The following is a 16,469-nucleotide window of genomic DNA, read 5'->3' as shown; positions in this document are numbered from 1 at the left end:
AAAAGGCAACATACAGAATGGGAGGGAATATTTGTAATCCAATATCTGAAAAAAAGTCTTATATACAAAACAGACAAGAACGACTACAACTCAACTGCAAAAGGAAAAAAAAAAAGATTATTAACAAATATCCACTGGGAAGGCAGAGAGCAGATTACAAAGGTGAAACAAGCCAGGTTCCCAGACCTAAAGAAACCTCTAATTTAGGTGGGGAGACATAGAAAAATAAACTACATGCAAGGTTGTGTGTGCTGGGTCCACGTAAGCATATATTTATTGAATCATTTATTCATTCAGCCAACATGAATGGAAACATCCCAGGCTCCCTGCTAGGGATATATAGTCTAGGGTGGCATACACTTCAGATGGAAGGTGCTATATACCAGAGTTGTGGTGGGCTCGCTGGATCTCGTTCCAAAATTGCCTTGCAAAGCTGTCATGAAATCTACTTTTTTTTTTTTTTCAGTTTTACAGCACACTTTTTTAAAAAAAATTTTTTATTTCTTTTTAAATTTTACTGAAGTATGTGGAATCTAAAATAGGACACAGGGACTTCCCTGGCTGTCCAGGGGTTAAGACTTTGCCTTCCAATGCAGGGAGTGTGGGTTCAATCCCTCTTTGGGGAGCTAAGATCCCACATGCCTCGGCGCCGAAAAACCAAAACATAAAACAGAAGCAATATTGCAATAAGTTCAATAAAGACTTAAAAAAAATGGTCCACATCAAAAAATGTAAAAACAAAATAAAAATTCTTTGAAAATAAAATAAAATAGGACACAAATCAACATACCTATGAAACAAAAACAGACTCACAGATATAGAGAATAGACTCGTGGTTGCCAAGGGGGAGAGGGGTGGGGGAGGGAAGGATTGGGAGTCTGGGATTAGCAGAGGCAAGCTATTATATATAGGATGGATAAACAATAAGGTCCTATTTTATAGCACAGGGACTCCGGTGACAAACCATGATGGAAAAGCATATGAATATATCCTTTGTATATATATATGGTTTGTTACAGGATATTTGAATATAGTTCCCTGTGTGTGTATAACTGAGTCACTTTGCTGTACAGAAGAAATGACCACTTCATTTATTTTTGCATAAGGGAAAATAGCATTCAACCCAACTTACTGACCCAGACACTGGAGAGGAATGAATCCTCATTGGTTTGCACTGGAAGAGGCAGCTCTGGAGCTATGGTGTGGGAGAAAGAAGTGATAGAGCTGGAAGGGAGAAATCATTTCCATGCTGGAAACCTTAAGTGGGACTTCCCATCTTACTGACCACTGAATGTCCAAAGTGCTGGGTACTGAGTAATAATATTTGAGTAAATGAATAAATGAAAGAATATTCCCACAACCCCAAAGTATTCACTAAATAATCCTCATGCCAACTGTGACAATTGAGAAATGAGGGGGCCAAGAGGGAGGGCCTGGTCTAGCTGCTAAGCTACTTCGAGGTCTTACTCCTGTGAATTTGCTTCTCCTGGAGAACAACTGCCTGGCCACGCAGGGTGGTGCTGGAAAGTGGTAGTCTTTGCAATCTGGGGGGCAAGGCCATGTTTTTGTTCTGACTCTGTGAACTCCTGGCATGAGAAGCAGTCACTGTCTCTGTGCTGCCCTAGACAGATCGGAGCCCCTCTTTGGGATGCCTCGTGGAAGGCCGAGCTTAATGAGAGATGACACTCTCACTCTCACTCTGTCCAATTAAAAATGCTGATTAATGAGCTCCCTGGGCTAACCGATAAGTGGATAAGATTCTAAGACCAAGGGTACTCCCTGGGGAGGTGACCTTTCTGGAGGATGTCATAAATTTGCATAACTGGGTCTACTTACTTTCTTGAGGGTTTGAGGGATTCTTGGCCAACCACTGAGCCATATCTGGAAGACTCCCCACATTCCACCTACTTCTTTCCCCCTGCCCGTCCCCTGTCCAGCCACTCACTTGGTAGAGAAGATCTAGGTCACTCAAAATGAACTCAGGCACCTTCTAACCTTTCTTATCTGTCCCCTCACCCTCACCTCTCTTCTCTGCAGTAGTCAGTGCCTGCCTCTGGGCCCCTTTGTCTCTTTCTCGCCCTCCTCCTCCAGGGAGCACAGGGCATCGATCATTCCCCTTCTCACCCTCAGTCCTTCTGCCCCACACACCTTCTCTTATCCCCACACTTCCATTGACCTTGCTGTCCCTGCCAGTTACCTCCTCTTTCTTTTTAAGTTCAAACTTTTTTTTTTCTGTTTAAAAAGCATTACGTGTATATTGGAGAAATTTGGAAAATGCAAAAAGGTATCAGAAAGAAAAGTCACCTATTATTCCACTACCATGAGACAACCACTTTTAAATTCATTAACAGTTCTGTTGATGCCTAAACTCTTGTGTGTCTGTGTGTGTGTGGGGGGGGTGTAGGTGTACAATATACATCTTCATAAAATTGGTGGCATGTTGCATTTACTATGTTATAATTTCCCATTTAACGTATCACGGACATTTTGTCATATGATGTGGCTAAAATATATATTTTGATGATTGCTATCTCAAAATGGCTGTATTTAACCAATCTTTATTAGATATTTAATGTTTTCTATTTTCTTTTTTTTTTCTTTTAAAGAGACAGCCTTCATTTTAAGGATTTTTACATTCAAGAATTCAAAAAGTAGTAGGTTTTTGGAATTTATTGATCTGCATTTAAAAGGAATTTTGACAAAGATTCACCGGAAATAATCTGAACAAGCGGGAAAATACAGTTAATATTACTGAAACCTACTAAAATAATTCCAGGACATATGGTTTATCCAACATAACAGCACCTCTAAGTGCTGTCACTGACATGAAACTTAATGCTTCCTACTTTTCTAAACACACAGTGGTATAATCAACAACATTCAATCACTTCTGTTCTTTTTTGAATAAATAAAAATTAAAATACCAATTAAAAAACTAATATATTCTTCTCTTTAAATGTCTCTCTCAGATATAATTTCAATATTTTTATTCAATAGTGATGTGGTTTAAGAGAATTTTCATTCACGAGTCCAACAACAATCCCCCCAAAGGGAACCGATCGTCCGTAGGCCCATAGTGCAAATAAGGAGTTCGGGACTACAGCAACTGACATTTCTAAAATACAAAACAGATAAAATTCTTAGAAGACACATGCACTAAGCTCTACTGAGCAACTGAAAACAGAACTGGAAGATTTAATAATTTTACTGGTGATTTCAATGGGACTCTAGATGTTGCCAAACTCAACTTAAACTCTCTCTTAGGCTTTGTATTTTGGTTTTCCAGTTTCACTAATAACACAAACATGATTCAAATGCCTGAAGTATTCATTATAGTCAAGGGCATATCCTACAACAAACTTGTCTGGAATTTCAAATCCATCAAAGTCTGGTCTATATCCAACACTTCGAGGGGTGCTTTTCACCAGCAAGCCCGCAACCTTGACCATCTTTGGATTAAGCCGCTTGACCAAGGAAAGCAAGGTTTGCGTCGTTTTACCAGCGTCAATTATATCTTCAGCAATCATGACAGTCTTTCCAGTCAAAGTTGAGAGATCATCTCCACCAATTACTTTTAAGGCGCCTGTTGACCGGTCACTACAGTAGCTCTTCAGTCTGATAAAATCTACAGTCATAGGAATGGATCTATCACTATTTCTGTTCAGCGCTTTGATGTAATCCAGCAGGTGAGCAAAGAATTTATAGCCCCCCTTGAGCACACAGAGGGCCACGATGTGACGGCCTCCCATCTCCTCCATCACATCTCAAGCCAGCCGTTCAGTCCTGTCCATGATTAGTCCATGAGGAATAAACACCTTTTCCAAATCCTCAGCATAATGATTAGGTATACAAAATAAATCTAGGTCATAACCTGGCTCGTCATCACTATTCACGACGCAGGGGCTGCAGGTCGCTATAACGCAGCCTGCTGGCACGAGGGCTGAGGGCAGCCTGGTGAGGAGACTGCATGTGGGAAAGCCAGAGGTCCATCCCAGAGCTCTTCCTAATGTCTGCTATTTTCTGCCATCATAAATGTGTCCATTGTTTATTATTTATGCGAATAAATTCCTAGAAATATAATTATGTGGGTATGTCAACATTTTTAAGGCTTTCGATATTTTATCAGATTATGAGCCCAAAGATTTGCACAAATTTATATTCTCCCAGCTCTGTGTCTGTTTGCCTTTTCTGAGCATCCCCTGGGGATCCCCCTCCTCCCCAAACTGGGTCTTATCATTTAAAAAAGTAATTGCTCTCCCTGTGCTATACAGTAAAAGAATATGTAAAGAATATATACATATGTATAACTGAGCCACTTTGCTGTACAGCAGTAATTAACACATTTTAAATCACCTATACTTCAATTTAAAAAAATTGTTAATCTAGCAATGTTCTCTCTCTCCATGTTTTCACCACCTATTTATTTTTTATCTTTTGCAATCTGATTTCTGGCCTCACAGCTTTTCTAATCCAAAAATCTTTTCCAGACTTGATTCTTCTTGTTCCTTTGATTTGTTTTATTTTCTTGATCTCTGGAGGCTCTCTGTCCACGCAGGCTGGAGCCCTGAAGTTAGACATTCTGCTCTGGTCCCTACAGCCCTCTAGCAGGCTCCTTCCTGTCAGCCTTTCCCAGTGAGCTTGAACTTCTGGACTGTTGGGGCAGATTTTAATACACCCCTCATCTGGATGGATGGCTGGCTGGCTGGCTGGATGGATGGATGGATGGGTGGATGGATGGATGGATGGATGATAAGTCTGTGCCCTCTCCCCTGTCTCTGGCTTTTCCTACACCCTCTGTTTCCCTGCTCTGACTACGTATGCCCCCTGTGCCCCTCCACCACCAATACCAGTAGTCTCCTTCTCTGCCCCAGCTGGGGGCTCACATCTCTAGGGCTGACTTCCAACTTCACATCTCAATCCTGAATCATGGACAGTTTCCATGTCTGCTGAACATCTTCTTCTGAATGTCTGGCCGCCTCATCAATTCTGTCAATAACTCATAACAAATTCTACGTCTCCCTCTTTCTCTAAGCCCCTCTTCTTTACTTCCTGTACTTCTGTTTGTGGCTAGAGCGACCATGACATACTTGACTCCTTTTCCCCTCTTTATCTCTTCCACCAATTGTCCACCAAGCCCCATAGGAGAACGTCTTCCTGGTGGGCTTCTCCATCTACAGCTCTCTTGCCAGTCTCACAGCCACTGCCTTAGCTCAGGTCTTCATCCTCCTTCTCTGGACAATCTCATTAGCTTCTTTCCTACGGGTCTCCTTCTCCTGATCTCTCTCCGCTCCAAATCAGCCCATGGCCCCAACGGTCACCAAAGGCTCTTACCAGAGCCATCTCCTTGAAACACTTCTGATCAACTCAATTATCAGCTTAAAACTTTTCACTAGTCAGTAGTTCCTCACTGACTACAGAATACCAACCTCAACCTTTTCAGCCTATCTTATAAAAACACTTTGGATTTCAGCTCCAATCTTCACTCTTAGCCTTAACTCCCACCTCACCCAGCAAAGATCCATCTGATAGGGGCACCCACGTTACAGGAACACGCCTTACCCTTCGCCACCTACATAGCTTTGTTGATGTTATTCTTTCCACTTGGATTTGCCATGCTTCAGAGACCAGATTAAATCTTACATCTTCCAAAGAACATTCCTCATTCTTAAAAAGTTTAAAAGTGACCCTTTATCCCTCTGAATCCTTACATCATTTACAGGTAACATACTTGGACCTTCTTATGTAGGTTTGTCTGGCACTGAGGAGGGATCCTGAGATGAAGGTTGAAGGGACTGGGATGAGTTGATCATGTTACCCTTATGTTACTCACTGCAAAATGCCTTAATAATGCTAACATTTACTGGACATTTACACGAGAAAGCATACTGCATGCATTGCCTTGTTTAACTTTCACAGTATATGAGGCAAACTGGTAGCTCAAAGGTTTCTATATAGGAGGGGCTTCAGGGCTGCAATCTAACTGGAAGGGGGAGATGCCAAGTAAACAGGCTGTTTTTCACTTAGATTTCATACTGATTCAAGGTGGCTTTGGAGGATGCTCATGGCAGTTATGGAAGAGAGGGACTAAAACTTCCCAACCCACCACTTGGAGAGGCCAACTGGTAAGTGTTATTCTTATCCCCATTGCACAAATGAGGAAACTGATGCTTAGAGAGGTTGAGTGACTTGCCCAAGGTCACACAGCTGACCCAGGGTGGAGTTGAGCCTTGAGCCCGGTCCTGTTTTTTTTTTTTTTACATCTTTATTAGAGTATAATTGCTTTACAATGGTGTGTTAGTTTCTGCTTTATAACAAAGTGAATCAGTTATACATATACATATGTTCCCATATCTCTTCCCTCTTGCATCTCCCTCCCTCCCACCCTCCCTATCCCACCCCTCCAGGCAGTCACAAAGCACCGAGCTGATCTCCCTGTGCTATGCAGCTGCTTCCCACTAGCTATCTACCTTAAGTTTAGTAGTGTATACATGTCTATGCCTCTCTCTCGCTTTGTCACAGCTCACCCTTCCCCCTCCCTATATCCTCAAGTCCGTTCTCTAGTAGGTCTGTGTCTTTATTCCTGTCTTACCCCAGGTTCTTCATGACTTTTTTTTCCCTTAAATTCCATATATATGTGTTAGCATACGGTATTTGTCTCTCTCTTTCTGACTTACTTCACTCTGTATGACAGACTCTAGGTCTATCCACCTCATTACAAATAGCTCAATTTCATTTCTTTTTATGGCTGAGTAATATTCCATTGTATATATGTGCCACATCTTCTTTATCCATTCATCTGATGATGGACACTTACGTTGTTTCCATCTCCTGGCTACTGTAAATTGAGCTGCAATGAACATTGTGGTACATGACTCTTTTTGAATTATGGTTTTCTCAGGGTATATGCCCAGTAGTGGGATTGCTGGGTCATATGGTAGTTCTATGTGTAGTTTTTTTAAGGAACCTCCATACTGTTCTCCATAGTGGCTGTATCAATTCACATTCCCACCAGCAGTGCAAGAGTGTTCCCTTTTCTCCACAACCTCTCCAGCAGTTATTGTTTGTAGATTTTTTGATGATGGCCATTCTGACTGGTGTGAGATGATATTTCATTGTAGTTTTGATTTGCATTTCTCTAATGATTAATGATGTTGAGCATTCTTTCATGTGTTTGTTGGCAATCTGTATATCTTCTTTGGAGAAATGTCTATTTAGGTCTTCTGCCCATTTTTGGATTGGGCTGTTTGTTTTTTTGTTATTGAGCTGCATGAGCTGCTTATAAATTTTGGAGATTAACCCTTTATCAGTTGCTTCACTTGCAAATATTTTCTCCCATTCTGAGGGTTGTCTTTTGGTCTTGTTTATGGTTTCCTTTGCTGTGCAAAAGCTTTGAAATTTCATTAGGTCCCATTTGTTTATTTTTGTTTTTATTTCCATTTCTCTAGGAGATGGAGCCCAGTCCTTTTGACGATGAAGCCCATGCTTTATGGCATCATCATTACTGCAGCACAGCTTATTTGTCTTACCAAAATATTCCCTCTTTGGAGGTGGGATTTTGATTTTTACAAGGTTATTTTTCCCAAATCAATTAGCACAATGCTTACCAGGTAATTGGAACCCAATGATTAGTGTTTGAAGGGATGAATAAATGAATAGTGAGTGAATACAAGAGGTAAAGCCATCATAGTAGCCTTTTTCTTTTTATACTCAGATACTACCCCCAGAAAATCCAGTTATCCTATTATGTCCAAAAACTCCCCTTGTCCCTTCTTAGGTGTAGAGTCTGTGTTTGTGTGTATACATTGGTATAAATACACTGGCTGGCCTGGCCAGTGCTAAGATTCCTGGATGAAGTAGAGTGGATATAATGATACTCATAGCTACTAGATAAGAAGGCAACATCGTTTTAAAAGGCTAAGATTGGCTATTTGTTTAGCAGTTTAAATTCTGTAGCTCCTTCAAACATAACCTGGCCAATTCTGTCTTATGTAACTGAATACTGAATTTGATCTTTTATAACACTGGGCTGGATGTATGCTAAAGGGTACTATATATCTGGGATAGAGTAAAATCTTGGGATTTTGTTATGGACTGAATTGTGGCCCTCCAAAATTCTTATGTTAAAGTCCTAATCCCTGTACCTCAGAACGTGACTGTATTTGGAAATAGAGCCTTTAAAGAGGTAATTAAGGTAAAATGAGGTTATATGGGTGGGTCCTAATCTATTATGACTGATGTCCTTATAAGAAGAGGAGATTAAGACACAGACACAGAGGAAGACTATCTGAAGACCAGGAGAAGGTGGCCACCTGCTAAGCTAAGGAGAGAAGCCTCAGAAGAAACCAAACCTGCTGACACCTTGATCTTGGACTTCTAGACTCCAAAACAGTAAGTAAATAAATTTCTGCTGTTTAAGCCGTACAGTCTGTGGTATTTTGTTATGGCAGCTCTAGCAAACGAATACAGATACTAAGATCTTGACGCAGGAAGGGACCTAAAGGACATCCAGTCCATCCACCCTTAGGATTCTTGCTTTCACCCCTTCACATCCCACTCATCTTTCCAATAGTGTTTTTCTTTGAACAGCTCCTCTTTGAAGATCTCCTCACCTTCACAAGATGCTTATTTCATTTCAGACAGCTTTGACTAACAGCGAGATTTGTAGATTGAACAAAATCTTGGTCCAGTTTCTGAAGGCAGCTCTGCAAGTGTGCTATAACCAGCACAGAGCAGAGAATTGGCACACTCTGAAGTGGAATTTAGGGGGCAGGATGTTTATAGAGGAGTGTCCTCAAGATCAACACCTGTGGAAGAGAGGGGACCAAAGCAGGAGTGGGCAGAGGGAGAAGTGGACCTGAGTACAGGCTCAACCGCAGCCTTGGAGAACCCACAAGGATCTCTGGCTTTGATCCATCACTGGATGTGGCCCCCTGGGTAAGTGTGTGACCTTGGAGAGGCAGCTCTCAGAAGCTGAGGCAATTCCTAATGCCTATAACCTGTATGCAGAAAAGCAGCCTCTCCGTCAAGGCCTAGCCTGTGGAACCTCTTATTTGAGGATAAACAATGTGAGTTTGCCATGGAATTTATTTATGAAACAAACCCACAGACCTACCCTGAGCAACTATCTCCAGGAATCTTTGTAGCTCAACTAGAACTGGAGCTGGGTCACCAGGTAATCTCACCACAGTACCCCCAGCAGCTGAGGCAACAAGTCTTCCTGCAAAGCAGGCTCTGGCAGCACACCACTGTGCTCACCACCCGATCCTGGTTTTCTAAAGTACATTTTTAATTAATGTAGTCTAAGGCATGGCATTAGCACATGGACTCACATACCACTAGCGGCTTTGGACGACTGTCCACTAAACCCTCGATTCTTTTTCACAGTTTCAGATCTCTGCCTGCCAGGGTCCTGGGAGCCAAAGCACTTATAAGACTGGTTTTCTTAGAATAAAAATTTTTAATCGTAAATGTTTGTAACCTGTACATTGTTCTTCCCTTGTCCTCATCAAGCTCCTCCCAAATAAAACTCCACTTGCACAAGCATATTATTAGGCAATGACTCGGGGGACTGCACTAGACTGATTTCTTTAATAAGAGATTTGTATTTCAAGGAGCAATAAATTCCACTTAATGGGTTAGGAAAAATGTTCTTTACCTGTAATGTCAAAAGTCCCGGGAACATCTGAGTTAAAGCATGTTTTCGATTTATTCCTGTGATGTTTCAGACTCTTATTGACCAGTGAAATGGTCTGGCGGGCCTTACATGAATCTGGTTTTATGGGAGCAAAGGGGAACGTGAAAGACAAGGTTCCTGCAGGAGTAGAATGGGAGCCAAAGCAAACACTCCCAAACAGCGTCAACCCAAAGGGCTTGAAGGAGGAGACAAGGGGAATAAGATAGCTGAGCACGTGGTCCAGAGTGGGACCATGCCGAGTAGGCAAAGCCCAGAGAATCTGGGGCCTTCTGATACAGTGAGCTTGAAGCCACATCTGCACTTGGGGAGGGGGGGTTCCTTGTTTTCAAGACACACATACGGATCTTTAAAAAACAGAACAATCCTACTAAGTTTAACTCCTAAAAATTGCCCTACCTTTCCCCTGCCCTCCCTTCTCTTTGCTTTTCTCCTCTTCTTTCCTCTAAACATAGTAACATAACAACAAACCCCTGGAGGTACAGCATTCATGCAGAGGTTTACCATCCGTGTAGAGGATGAAGGAATTCATGTGGGTTTTGATGAAAAGGACTTTCTTTCTTTGTCCACAGCCTTGATTGGAAGATAAGAGTAGGAAGCTTCGCTCTGATTGGCAGGGGAATTGGTGGGCAAGAGGGAGGGTGCAGGCCCTGATTGGAGGAAAAGAGAGGAGAGGAGGGCCTGGCTCTGATTGGTAAAAGAGTCTGCAACTTGCAAGCCCTTGACTGGTGGAGAGGAGAGGGGAGTCATGCTCTGACTGTCTGGGAGTTCACCAGGTGCAAGCCAGGTTCACCTCTGTGCCTCTGAGAATTCTCATTGCCTGTTCCAAGCCTCTTCTCCCCAGCTCGCCATCCCTCCAGCATGGGGTCCATCTTGGAAGCTATATGGGTGCCAGTCGCTCCTCACCCCAGATTGGCACTGCCCAACCCTCACCTGCCATGCTGTCAGCCTCCCTGTGTTGTAAGGAAGGCCGTCTCCAAGCCACCAGCACTACATTTTTTTCAAGGGCGAGAGCCAAGCTTTCCCCCAATGATCAGCTTCAATGACCCGAGGCGACTCAGTGATGCAGGAAAGATGACATGCATTAAAATAGCATGTCAAGGGCTTCCCTGGCGTCGCAGTGGTTGAGAGTCCGCCTGCCAATGCAGGGGACACGGGTTCGTGCCCCGGTCTGGGAAGATCCCACATGCCGCGGAGCGGCTGGTCCCGTGAGCCATGGCCGCTGAGCCTGCGAGTCCGGAGCCTGTGTTCTGCAACGCAAGAGGCCACAACAGCGAGAGGCCCACGTACCGAAAAAAAAATATATAGCATGTCAATAATTTTGTTTGTAACTTACTAGAAAATATGAAAAATAATGCACCTCACTTCCTTGTCACTATCTGTAGATTTAGAAACATTACCGAAGAGGACAAAAGACTTTCTCGCCAATGCCTGGTTTCTCGTTGGCTTAACTGACTCTGGTGATATGCATTAATAATTGTTGAAAACAGGCTCTGCGTCCTTTCCAGCCCCAGCTCCCAGCCCCTTCTCCAGTGGGCCATGTGTTTTTAAGGGGTCTTCAGGCTCAGATTGGTGTACCCACAAAACATTCTTCCTTGCAATTATGCAAGGCAAGAGCTGAAGTCTCAGAAAGGCATCCAGGAATTAATTGAAGACTGGGGGCTTCTCTCCTGTTGAGGTCTTCTGCGGCTTCTCACTTGTCACAATTTATCCTTATTGGAATAAGAAAATTTTTCTTTTCATTTTTTACTACAGTATTCCACAAAAGAACTTAAAAAAAAATCCTATAGAAAATGATGTAGGGAAAAACAATACCATTAGAAATAGGAGCTAGAATATTTAAGGAGGGAAGGACAACGGGGGGTCCTAACCCCTACGTAACCCAAGAAGTAATGTGGTGGCTGACTGTGTTTTCCACCTTGTAGCTAAGACAACGCTCAGTATGTGAGGTCATAGAAAGGTTGCTATGGAAGGTTCCCCAGGAGCACTGCCTCTGGGCCTTTGGGGAAGGGAAACGCAGGTTCTGGACAAAGGTCTGTTGGCTGTGTGAGCACCTTCTGTACGAAGGCTTTTGCAGACAGGTACCTCTCATCTCTTCCCAGACTCTGTCCTCTTTCAGGCCTGCATTTGGGATTTTTTTTTCTTTTACCATTTCAATGTTATCCATATAAATGTATTATTATTTAAATGATTGATCCCTTAAGTGCTTATGCCTTGCTAGACTGAATAGTAACTAACCAGATGGGGGAAAAAACATATATACACACACTCAAAATGCATGATTTCTAAAATTCTGTTATCTTTCATTGTTTTCCCCTCTACTCTTTTTTTTTTTTAAGCTGGTGCTGTTTGTTTTTAACTTATTTATTTAATTTATTTATTTTTGGCTGCATTGGGTCTTCGTTGCTGTGTGCGGGCTTTCTCCAGTTGCAGTGAGCAGGGGCTACTCTTCATTGTGGTGCGTGGGCTTCCCATTGCAGTGGCTTCTCTTGCTGCGGAGCATGGGCTCTAGGTGCGTGGGCTTCAGTAGTTGTGGCTCGAGGGCTCTAGAGCGCAGGCTCAGGAGTTGTGGCGCATGGGCTTAGTTGCTCCGCGGCATGTGGGATTTTCCCGGACCAGGGCTCGAACCCGTGTCTCCTGCATTGGCAGGCGGATTCTTAACCACTGCGCCACCAAGGAAGCCCTTCCCCTCTATTCTTACTTTTTCCTCTGACAAATCCAGGCTGCTTTGCAGACATGTAGGCAAACATGGCATTTACTGTGTCCTATATTAGATCTGCAGTGGCCAGGGAGCTCTGGGGAGGGTGAGACACAGAGACGCTCACCCCGCACAAGGAGCCTGGCATCTGTCCACAGGCTGTGGCTCCGCGGGGACCAGCCTCGCCTGCCCCTGCACCCTCCCCTTGCTGTCCTTTTGCCAATTCATCACTCTGTGCAGAAGGGAAGCGACCAGATGGATTTTGGCCACAGCTAATGCTAATGGACTTCTATTTATGAGTAATCATTTTAAACAGAAAATGGAGTTTGCTGTCCTGAAGAGAAGATCAGACAGAGAAGACCAAAGCTCTCATCATAAGATGCTGTTTTCACTGATTGAAAACAAAAAGGCAGAGGAGCGAAAAGTTGTTGGTGAAAAGCAGTGGCAATCGAAAGCTAAGCCTATGAATACACCGAACAGAAAAGCCGTCTTTTTTCATGAGAGGAGGAAATGAATAATTCAGTTTCAGCTAGAAACAGCCAGCAATCAGATATCTGGAACAAGGGGTGAATAAAAACAAGATGACCTGGGAGCTAAAACAAAATGAGTAGTAGAGCCCATATCTTATATTTGTGTTATTAGCTGGTGACATCTGAAAACCAGGAGTAAAACACAATTCCGTGAGTTTGGATGGTTGACTGACATGGGCACCATAAGACAACCATCACACAGAACCACATTTGGAAGGTTTTGCACTTCAGGTAAAGTACTAAATCAGTTTTTAAAATTACATTCTAAGCTCTGATTAAATTCTCATTTTTGTCTTGGATTGAAAACACTTTAAATTCTACAGACATAAATGCCAACAAATTCTGGCCGCATTCTGTCCCTTTGTAGACACGTGGATCTCATAGCTGTGCTGGTGGTCTGTCTTCTGTTTTACACCAAAACATTGCAGATGCCTAGGGAATCCAGAAAGGGGGGACTGGAGGCTGCTCCCCGGAGCTCCTCGTGTCTAATCCCCTCTGATTCTCTCACGCTGACGAGCTGCGCCCTCTCGGCCTCAGGGTCTGTACTATGCTGTGACACTGGTAGGGCTTCCAGATTTAGCAAACAAAAATATAGGATGCCCAGTTAAATCTGAATTTCAGGTAAACAACAAAATTTTGTAGTATAAGTTTGTCTCGTGCAATAACCGGCATCCTGTATTTTATCTGGCATCCCTAGGCTATGTATAGGCGGTCTGCCTTGTCCCTGGGATCCCCCAGAGTCCCTTACACAAGGACGGGATGGCCGCACACCAACTGCTCCATGCCTGTGGCCTGCAGTATGGAGTAACTGCCTCTGCTGTCTTTTCCACATGTAAGACCCAGAGTGACAGTGATCTAGGGTACAAAGTTGTAGGTAAAAAAAAACAGTAGGAGGAGGATCCAGTGGCAACCTCAGGAGAAATGCTCTATAGATATTTCCAACTTCATGTTCACAGGTGGAGAATCTTTTGTAACTCTCTTGATCTTGACCTTAAGGAAGTCACTCTAACTCCTTGGATCCCAGCTTCATTTCTGACACAACAGTGCCTACACTGACTAATAACTCTAAAAGAATATGGTTTTAAACAGTCAGGCGTCTGTCGCATAGCTTGTTTCTCTTCATTTGCAGGGAAGAGACCTTCTCCCAGGTCACCAAGTATAAGGAGCACTTATAATAAAGAATGTTTTCTAAGCGCCAAGCCTTCTGGAAATGGAGTGTTGTTTGGGCGATGGGTCTTGGTGACTCTCAAGAGCCAGACGGACGTCCCAGGTCTCTGCTCTACAGGCTCTGTTGTTTGTGGGACTCCAGCCTATGCGGTCTCCCTGATGTCTGCTCGACTTCTCCTCCTTCCTATTTGCCAGGGCTGGATGCAAACTCTGGACCCCAAATTCAAAAGAGCTGAGAGAGGACCTGCTGAGGCAGATACTATTTACTGAAACTCCCGATTCTATGTTGTTTTGGAGACTAGACATTTGTCCAGATCACTATCCTTCCTCATGTTCAGGCTTCAAGAAATGCATCAGGCTAGGGCACCAAGCCCCAGATCTAAACAACCGTGGCCAGAGTTTCAGGATGATGTAACACATAGCTTAGCACCTTGTTGAGAAGGAACCACCTGGCCCAGTCTCTTCCTCCGAAGGGGCTTTGGGCACAGTGGGTACTTCAAGGTCTATGAATCGATTAGTATACTCCACGTCTTCCTCCCATGCACAGCTTCAAAGGACCCCTATCCACCCTAATGCAACTATTGCATTTATCCAGCAAATACAGACATCCAAGTTGTCCTTTCTCAGTGATGGAAAGTGGAAAGCTTTGGGTTATTCAGAGAATCAGAGGATTTTAAAGTTTGAAGTTACGTTAAAAATGTATAGAAGAGGGGACTTCCCTGGTGGCGCAGTGGTTAAGAATCCACCTGCCAGTGCAGGGGACACGGGTTGGATCCCTGGTCCGCGAAGATCCCACATGCCGCGGAACAAGTAAGCCCGTGCGCCACAGCGCAGCCATATATCTGTGTGTGTGTGTGTGTGTGTGTGTGTGTGTGTGTGTGTGTAGAAGGGGAAACTGAAGTACAGAAAGGAGGCTAAACAGCTAGTTGATGTGATCTCATTCATCATCCAGATTCCAACTCTGGGGACTGCCTCCCTTCTTTGCCTTTTAGTTACCACCAAACTATCTTATATCCTAGTCTCCCCTCCAGCGATGGCCAAACTACTACTATTCCTATCTTAATAATTTAGTTTTTCCAATCAAGAAAAAATGAAATGAAAAAAAAAAAAGACTGCCTCTATTTACAGTCACTTTTGGACCAAGTTCCTGTCCAGGCCAGAAGCTTAGGCAAGGACTATTTTCTTCTTTGTTTAGTTTGTCAACCCCCAATCTTGTACTCAGAAAATAAGAACCAGCCATTTATGGGCTGTCATCATTCTGATGAATGATGTGAACCTTCTATGCTCCCTAAGTGCATGTCTCCTACCTGACCCTTGATCCAAGGCAATTAAGAAAAGCAATAAAATCATAAAACCTCACTTCTGATCACTGCATTCAGGCCAGAGGAGATCAGGGTGTCCTTACAGAATATCTATAATTAGATTGGGTTTGAAATTTGGACTGCTGCATCAAGTAGAAAAAGAGCATAGATTTAAATCACCATCTCAACGTGATTTAACATTGGACTGAAATCAAGGCATTTTGAACTAGCGACCTCACTGCAACACTTTATAAGGTGACACTTTATAAGGAGCTGGTTGAGTAGTTAGGTCTTGTACAAATGAGGGGTAGTACTTGGAAGTCACCAAACATTTTTGTTTAGCCCAATTAAGCAACAACAGTGAAAGGGAATAAAGTATTCTTGCCCCTCATGATACCTTGAGATGCCATGTAGCTACAAACTGAACTTTTTTTTAAAAAATTATTTTTATTTTCTTATTTATTTTTGGCTGTGTTGGGTCTTTGTTGCTGCGTGCGGGCTTTCTCTAGTTGTGGCCAGCGGGGGCTACTTTTCTTTGTAGCATGCAGGCTTCTCATTGCGGTAGCTTCGCTGCAGAGCACAGGCTCTAGGCGCGTGGTCTTCAGTAGTTGTGGCACACGGGCTCAGTAGTTGTGGCTCGTGGGCTCTAGAGCGCAGGCTCAGTAGTCGTGGCGCACGGGCTTTGTTGCTCCGCATGATGTGGGATCTTCCCGGACCAGGGCTCGAACCCGTGTGCCCCGCATCGGCAGGCGGATTCTTAACCACTGCGCCACCAGGGAAGCGCTGAACTTCTTTTTTAATAACAATTTTATTGAGGTATAATTTATGTACATAACTGCATCTATGTAAAGTGTACACTGCATTTTGAAAGATGTATAAACCCATGAAATTATGACCACAATCAAGATACATAACATTTCTATCAATTTCAGAAGTTGCCCCGTGACCTTTATAATCCATCCTCCCACCATCCTTTGCCCCTCAAGGAAACACTGATCTATTTCTGTCACTATGGATTAGTTTGTATTTTCTAAAATTCTATATAAATGGAAACATACAATATGTACTCTTTTGTTCCTGGC

General features: G+C 43.3%; 1 pseudogene; it reads right to left on the bottom strand.

The window, feature by feature from the left end:
* Window positions 1-2,779: 2,779 nt before the first annotated feature.
* LOC137212119 (hypoxanthine-guanine phosphoribosyltransferase pseudogene) lies at window positions 2,780-4,575 on the bottom strand (annotated as a pseudogene).
* Window positions 4,576-16,469: the final 11,894 nt, after the last annotated feature.

Source organism: Pseudorca crassidens, chromosome 2 (assembly GCF_039906515.1).
Source record: "Pseudorca crassidens isolate mPseCra1 chromosome 2, mPseCra1.hap1, whole genome shotgun sequence".
Taxonomy (NCBI): Eukaryota; Metazoa; Chordata; class Mammalia; order Artiodactyla; family Delphinidae; genus Pseudorca; species Pseudorca crassidens.
The sequence above is the reverse complement of the archived record's forward strand: the minus strand, read 5'-3'. Positions and strand labels throughout refer to the sequence as shown.